This window comes from Ranitomeya imitator, chromosome 3 (assembly GCF_032444005.1).
Source record: "Ranitomeya imitator isolate aRanImi1 chromosome 3, aRanImi1.pri, whole genome shotgun sequence".
In the NCBI taxonomy this organism is placed as follows: domain Eukaryota; kingdom Metazoa; phylum Chordata; class Amphibia; order Anura; family Dendrobatidae; genus Ranitomeya; species Ranitomeya imitator.
Window position 1 is genome coordinate 632,015,656 of NC_091284.1, and position 8,840 is coordinate 632,024,495.

Consider the following 8,840-nt stretch of genomic DNA (forward strand, 5'->3'; position numbering starts at 1 on the left):
TTTAGTTATAACTCACAAGTCTCCCTACCCCCCCAAGAACTAATTCCAACTATGATCACCTTAATAAATTGAGACCCTTATTCCTAAACCCCAGACCAAAATATTTCATTTGACAAGCCCCTTTATGTTCTGCAATGGTCAGCTTTTCTTCCGCCAATTAATTCACTCAAAGATAGCAAAATATAGTATCAAAGCAATTCATAGTATAGTATCATAGCAATTGGTAACAAATGATGCTGTAATTTTCATCCAGGGTACCACGTGTATACTGACAACTATATTATGAGTGTCCCCATACATAAATCCCTCCATGCTGGAAATATAGGTGCTTTTGGGACAGTTAGAAAAAAAAAACAAGTAGGTTTTCCATCACAGATGGTGTCTAGTGATGAGCGAGTGTACTCACTCGGGTTTTCCTGAGCACGCTCGGGTGGTCCCCGAGTATTTGTAACTGCTCGGAGATTTCATTTTTGTTGACCCAGCTGCATGATTTACAGCTGCTAGCCAGCCTGAGTGCATGTGGGGGTTGCCTGGTTGCTAGGGAATCCCCACATGTATTCAAGCTGTAAATCATGCAGCTGAGGCAACGAAAACTAAACCTCCGAGCAGTCACAAATACTCGGAGACCACCCGAGCATGCTCAGGAAAACCCGATCAACGAGTATACTCGCTCATCACTATTGGTGTCCAAATGTTTGGAGAAAGGGGCGTCATTTTCACTTGCAAGTGACCAACCTCTTGCACTGAAGTGGAATGATTGGAGAAATTTCTACATGCTTCATGCGGATACTATGGTGACAATCAAAGACAGGTGCCACCAGGGGCAAACAGAAACCTCTCTGTATAAGGGCTCATACTTAGGCGAGACTCGGATGAGTCTCGCACGGCAATCCCCGGCACTGCATCTGGCACAGAGGAGCGGAGCGTGCGGCTGCATGTATTCCTATGCGGCCGCACACTCCAATCTGAGTGCCGGCAGCGGCGCCGGGTATTGCCGTGTGAGACTCATCCGAGTCTCGCGCAAGTGAGTATGAGCCCTAACAGACTATAATAAATGTTTGGGAGGTGTTGCCCTGTCATACCAGGTGCTTCAACCAAATCCGGTGAAGTGAAAGACCAGGACCTGGTATAAAAAGAAAAAACTTGTTGAGGGTCTCCTATTTGATGCTATGGCACAGGAGGCAGGCTTTGAGTCTGAGGATGGCCGGAGACTTTCAAAGCTCCACTTCTCATTCCTGCCACTCCTACCCAAAATTGTCCCAAAAATGATTGTTGCTTTGTAGGGAGCACAGTAGAAGCAGTGATTCTCGGTATTATTGCCCCATGTGCCCATCATAATCGGGCCACTGTGTCACCCCGTTTTGAGGCCTACCACATATCTTCCCATTATTACATTTCCATGAATGACATCAAATTCTGTGGTAGGGTCCTTTTTCTCTTCAAATTGATATTTTCTATTTACTGGGCCCCAGTATAGTGATTTTTATGTGACTAGTAATAATATTTTTATCATTAAAATATATTTACTTCTTTTCACAATTCCCGGTCGCAATCATCACAAACCATTAGACAAATTCTCGTCCACATGCCCACGTCTGAATACTATAGAATGTGTACGCCACAAATGTTATTGAGCAGACAGGTAATCTGACAATTCTAGGATTTGATCACTCACAAAACTATTAGGGAATGTGCACACGCTGCGGATTACTCTGCGGATTTTTCCAGACTGATTTTGGTAAATCCGCAGGTAAACCGCACTGCGGATTTCCTGCGGAATTACCGTGGATTTACCACAATTTTGTGCGGATTCCACCTTCGGTTTTACACCTGCGGATTCCTGTTATGGAGCAGGTGTAAACCGCTGCGGAATCCGCACAAAGAATTGAAGTGCTGCGGAATAAACAACGCTACGTTTCCACGCGTTTTTTCCGCAGCATGTGCACTGCGGATTTTTTTTTCCATAGGTTTACATGGTACTGTAAACTCATGGAAAACTGCTGCGAATCCGCAGCATCAAATCTGTCTCAGTTCCAGCAAAGTGTATGGTATTTGCAGACATTTCATGCCCACTGGGCTTTGTTTTTTACTCGGCGTAAACCGACATGCGGTGTGTGTTTCAAATCCGCAGCATGTCAATTTCTCTTGTGGGTATACTGATTTTTCTGTGTTAATTTTTCATATAGACACACAAGCATTTTTATTGTATTTCTGCTGCAGAAACACATGTAATACGCACCTAAGTATAGCAATAAAGTCTTGTCAGAACCAAATACCAGGAAGTATCAAGGAGAAATCCGTATTGTTGAAAGCCTTACACCCCAAAAAAAGAGAAAAACATGGCGATAAAAGCATAAAAATCACAAAAAAACACAATGAAAAACGTGAATAGCCTAATTTAAATAGGTGCAGAAATTCTACAGTGTCAAAAGCTCAACGTAGGAACATAGCTTTATTCAGACACAATTCTCGTCCACATGCCCACGTCTATATACTCCAGAATGTGGACCCCACAAATGTTCTTTAAAAGTCAGGTCATCTGACAATTCCAAGACTTGATCAGTCACACAAATATTTTTTAACATTTCTTCTAGTTTGATTGTTTATACGACTATGTTGCTTTACAAAACTTTTCTTTCCATGACATAACTTAGAGATATTGGCATGATCATTCTATTGGAGAATCTTTAATAATGAGGCTGTTCCGTTTTTATTCATTACTAGATGGCAGCCCGATTCTAAAGAATCGGGAGTCTAGAATCCATATATACTTTATTTATTCAAATGTAAGAATAATACAATTAATAAATAATAGTAAGGGTACCGTCACACAGTGAAATTTTGATCGCTACGACGGCACGATTCGTGACGTTCGAGCGATATATCTGTGACGTTCGAGCGATATCGCAATGTCTGACACGCTCCTGCGATCAGGGACCCTGCTGAGAATCGTACGTCGTAGCAGATCGTTTGAAACTTTCTTTCGTCGTCTAGTGTCCCGCTGTGGCGGCATGATTGCATGGTGTAACATATATCGTATACGATGTGCGCATAGTAACCAACGGCTTCTACATCGCACATACGTCATGAAATTATCGCTCCAGCGTCGTAGATTGCAAAGTGTGACAGCAGTCTACGACGCTGGAGCGATATTGTTACGACGCTGGAGCGTCACGGATCGTACCGTCGTAGCGATGAAAATTGCACTGTGTGACGGTACCCTAAGAAAGAACAAAAAATGGCTGCACTCACCAGCTCTTGACAATTCTTGTTATTTAAGAAATTGCTGGGCAATAATGGACAATGTCCTTATGTGGCAAATAATAGAGCAATATACCCAATGTGGCAAAGAAGAGGTTAATAAACGGCAGTCTCTCAGTATAACAGTCAGTGAATAATAGGCAGTATATGGAGAAAACACCAAACAAAAGTTCAAAATTGGTGTGAAAATGTCACTGAACCACTTCACAACTAAATATATATAGTTTTGGTAAATGGTATTATCATTTTTTTGACGAAATTCGGCAGGAGCTTGAAGAGCAACGTCACTGGGCCCGCCTCCACGCAGTAGAAACTTGCTGTGAGGTAAAAATTCAAAAATCACACCAAAATGGTGGGCGGAGTGTGTCACAGTACGGCACGTTTCTGATTGGTCGCTCGCAGCAGGCGGCAACCAATCAGACACTGGACACTGTTGACGTCACTTATCTCCGGACATTAGCTCCGGACAGGAAGTTGGCACAAATTGCAGGAAGTAGTATTCTAGGCAATTATATATTAGAAGATGGGCTTTACCGCATGGTTCTCGCTGAACCACCTGTACCAGGCAATACTTTTATACTTCTGTAGGTGATTGGCTGTTTTGTGCACATAGCAATTCCTACCTTGACGGACAGGAGCCTGTTATGGCCCACCATGTTGCTTGGCACATTTGTCCTTTATATAGGGATTGATGGAGCTAAACAGAAGTTGTACGACCAGTCTCTTTGAAACAAACCTGTCGTTCTAGCCCTGCTGGTATGCTTTCATCTTTGGAACAAAACTGAGGTTTGTCCCATAGTTGGCTACATTTTCCCAGGACGTCCTTCCTGACAGCACCATGGAGGTCGTCCTTCTCACCTTTACAGAGATCGGAAACATGGAGATGTTAAAAGGCCCCTCCCACCCACCTCCCTCAGTGTTTTTCCTATCCCTGAAGGGACGCATGTAGAGAGCACAGAGGAACATCTGAATAGCAAGACACCTAGAGAAGACCTCTTCACTCAGTGAAGTCAGCCATGGGGCTTATGGCTGATGCCTCCACCCAGTTGGTCAGGTTCGCGGCCAGGAACAGCTCTTTATCCAGTGCAGCCTGCAGGGCCATTTGGATGATGACTTGGCCTGGGGATAACGCCTCTAAAAATAAATTGCGCTCCTTTTCCTTCTGAGGGCTGAAAGTATTTGGGCCGGCTCTAGATGATATTCTGAAGAAAGCGTCCGACTAAAAGCTAGGGTTCCCTGAGGGTATAACTAGGAGGTTTCAGTCCTTTAAGACACCCAGACCATCCCAGAGGCAGGAGTATAGGTCCAAAGGTAAAATGAGGAAGTGATGGTATCCACAAGGGGAGAGAGGTAGAGGCTCCCTTTTTGGATCAGGCTCAGGACCAAGGCGGCAATTACACCAGGCACATAGTCGGGAGGTTCAAACAGTTCACAAAGAACTAGCAATATGTCGCCCAGGACCAATGGATGCTGAAAACCATTATAGAAAGGTACGTGATAGTTTTCCAAGGGCCCCTCCCAAGAGATTCATAGCTGCTCGCTCCCTGGCCGCCAGTTCCCTTGTGTGCACAGTCATAAGGAAACTGGTGGATACAGTGGTAATAATACCAGTTCCTCGGTCGGAGGAAGGCCAAGGTCACTACTCAAACCTCTTTACTATCAGAAAACCCTCAGACGAAGCCTGCACTATAGTAAACCTAAAACTGTTGAATTTCTTGGTGAGATACAAGAGGATCAGGATGGAATCTATAAGGTCAACAATTCCGCTGATAAAGGGGCAGTCATGTTCACATTGGACCTGAAAAGTGCTTATTATCAGGTACCAGTATATCCCACTCAGAAATTCCTTCGGTTCGCGGTGAGAATTCAAAATCAGAACTGCCAATTTCAGTGCCGTCCCTTTGGTCTGGCCTCGGCTCTCCTCTCACGAAACTGGTTGCAGAAATCATAGCCTTTCTAAGACAAAGGGCTGTAATTATAATCCCATACCTGGATAACTTCCTGTTGGTAGCCAACTCGGTGGAAGAACTTCTGGCTCATAAGAAGAGAACAATAGCAACGTTGGAGCATCTGGGTGGGATCCTAAATCTGAATCAAACTTGGAACCAGGAAGATTTTATTGGGAGTTCTGCTGGATTCCAGGCTAAGAACATCCTTCTTTCAAGAGGAAAAGCAGAAGTTCTTGAAGGACAAAGTCCTGCTGTTCCTGAAGAGTCACTGTTTGATCAGGACGGCAATATTAGGGCAACTAACATCCTGCATTCCTTGCCTTCGGTGGGCCCAGTTCTATTCCAGGAGTCTACAGAGGTCTGTACTATCCTACTGGGACAAACGCCAGGATACGCTTGATAGAGGAATCTGCTTATCACTAGCAGTAAGTAACTCAATGCTCTGGCGGACGGCTCCCAGGAATCTTCGGCAGGGAATCCCATAGATTAACTCTTGTTGTGTAGTACTTACCACCAGGGCTGTGGAGTCGGAGTCTGAGCCCGTTTTGGTGGAGTCGGTATAAAATGGACCAACTCTGACTCATAAAATCTACTATATAAAGCTGAATGTGTGCGTGTGTGTATGTGTGTATGTCCGGGATTGGCATCTGCACCGTCGCAGCTACAGCCACAAAATTTTACACAGTCACACGTCTGGACCCCGAGAGCGTCATAGGCTATATTGTGAGGGGAAATTTTAATCCCGCGCGTTCCAATTCACCAAACAATTTTGCCCCTATCTACATAATGGGGAAAAAAGTGAAAGGAAATGTGTTGGAAGCGTCGCAGCTACAGCAACAAAATTTTGCACAGTCACACGTCTGGACCCTGAGAGCGTCATAGGCTACGTTGTGAGGTGAAATATTAACCCCGCGCTTTCCAATTCACCAAACAATTTTGCCCCTATCTACATAATGGGGAAAAAAGTGAAAGGAAAAGTGTTGGAGGCGTCGCAGCTACAGAAATAAAATTTTGCACAGTCACACGTCTGGACCCTGAGAGCGTCATAGGCTACGTTGTGAGGTGAAATTTTAACCCCGCGCATTCCAATTCACCAAACAATTTTGCCCCTATCTACATAATGGGGAAAAAGTGAAAGGAAAAGTGTTGGAGGAGTCGCAGCTACAGCCACAAAATTTTGCACAGTCACACGTCTGGACCCCGAGAGCGTCATAGGCTATATTGTGAGGCGAAATTTTAACCCCGCGCGTTACAATTCACCAAACAATTTTGCCCCTAACTACATAATGGGGAAAAAGTGAAAGGAAAAGTGTTGGAAGCGTCGCAGCTACAGCAACAAAATTTTGCACAGTCACACGTCTGGACCCCGAGAGCGTCATAGGCTATGTTGTGAGGTGAAATTTTAACCCCGCGCTTTCCAATTCGCCAAACAATTTTGCCCCTATCTACATAATGGGAAAAAATGAAAGGAAAAGTGTAGGAGGCAAATTGACAGCTGCCAGATGTGAACAAGGGGGACTTAAAGAATGAGAGCTATGGCGCCAAAGAGTATATACCGTACAGTTGCTAAGGTGGGGCCTCGACATGGGATACTCACCACACACGGGGATATGAACACACACAAAATGCGCCACACACTACCACGTGCTTGAACACATATTACCCTCAGCACACATTTCACCACAAATACACCAACCTCGCCACATAAAAGTCAAAACACAAAAGTCGCCACTCAAAACTCACCACGCGCAGAACTCGCCACATGCAAAAACTAGGCTCTTGCAAAACTCGCCACAAGTGCAAAATTCTCCTCATGAAAAACTCGCCACACGCAAAACTTGCACACGCGGAAAAATTGCCACATGCACAAAAGTTGCAACATATGCAAAAGTTGCCTCACACAAAACTTGCACATACTCAAAAGGCACCACACATAATACTCGCAACGCGCAAAACTCGCCATGCGCAAAACTTGCTGCACACAACTTGCTACACTAACCTGTCACATGTAACTCGACACACAAAAAGTTGCTACACGCATGTTGCTACACAAAACTCATCTCACAAAAGTCGCTACATGCATGTCGCCACACGCAACTCAACACACACAACTTGACAAACGAAACTCGCCCTAAAACACACACAAGTCTGGTATTATCCTTCAAAAATAAAAATCTGATTAATAAGCAGACAAACTACAACAATTGCACCATATAGGAAATACGGCAGCTGTCAGTCACATGACCTGTCTATTATGTGTATGTGTGAGCTAATATATACTGCCAGGGGGAGGGCTTCCTGTTGGCTGGGGATTTATCAGGCTGCCAATTTAGCTTACAAATACTGAGGTAAAAATACTGAGCAAATAACGTGTGAACGAGGTCTAATACAGGAGGAGATGACACACAGGTATATACTATATACAGGGGAGATGACACACAGATATATACTATATACAGGAGAGATGACACACAGGTATATACTATATAGAGGAGGAGATGACATATAGGTACATATATATACAGGAGGAGATGACATACAGGTATATACTATATACAGGAGGAGATGACATACAGGTATATGCTATATATAGAAGATGACATGCAGGTATATACTATATGCAGGAGGAGATGACACTCAGATATATACTGTATACAGGGGAGATGACACACAGGTATATACTATATACAGGAGGAGATGACATACAGGTATATGCAATATATAGAAGATGACATGCAGGTATATACTATATGCAGGAGGAGATGACACTCAGATATATACTATATACAGGGGAGATGACACACAGGTATATACTATATATAGAAGGAGATGACATTCAGGTATATACTATATATAGGGGAGATGACACACAGCAGGTATATACTATATACAGGGGAGATGACATACAGGTATATACTATATACAGGAGATGACATACAGATGTATACTATATATAAGGGAGATGACAAACATGTATATACTGAGGTGATGAGGTGAAAATGAGAGGTGTGAGGTGAAAATGAAAAGGTGTGAGTGCAAAATCAGAGGAGTGAGGGAAAATAGTGGAGTGATCGGAAAATGACAGATGTGAGGTCGAAATGACAAGTGTTAGGGGGGAATGAGAGGAGTGAGGGAGAAAATGAGAGGTGTGAGGGAGAAAATGAGAGATGTGAGGGGGAAAATGAAAGATGTGATTGGGAAAATGAGAGGCGTGATGGGAAAATAAGAGAAGTGAGGTGCTATAACTGACCACAGATATGTACTATGCCCAGGCAACGCCGGGCTCTTCAGCTAGTCTAATATATAAAGCTGAATGTGTGTGTGTATGTGTGTGTGTGTGTGTGTATATATGTCCGGGATTGGCATCTGCACCGTCGCAGATACAGCCACAAAATTTTGCACAGTCACACGTCTGGACCCCGAGAGCGTCATAGGCTATGTTGTGAGGCGAAATTTTAACCCCGCGCTTTCCAATTCACCAAACAATTTTGCCCCTATCTACATAATGGGAAAAAATGAAAGGAAAAGTGTAGGAGGCAAATTGACAGCTGCCAGATGTGAACAAGGGGGACTTAAAGAATGAGAGCGATGGTGCCAAAGAGTATATACTGTACAGTTGTTAAGGTGGGG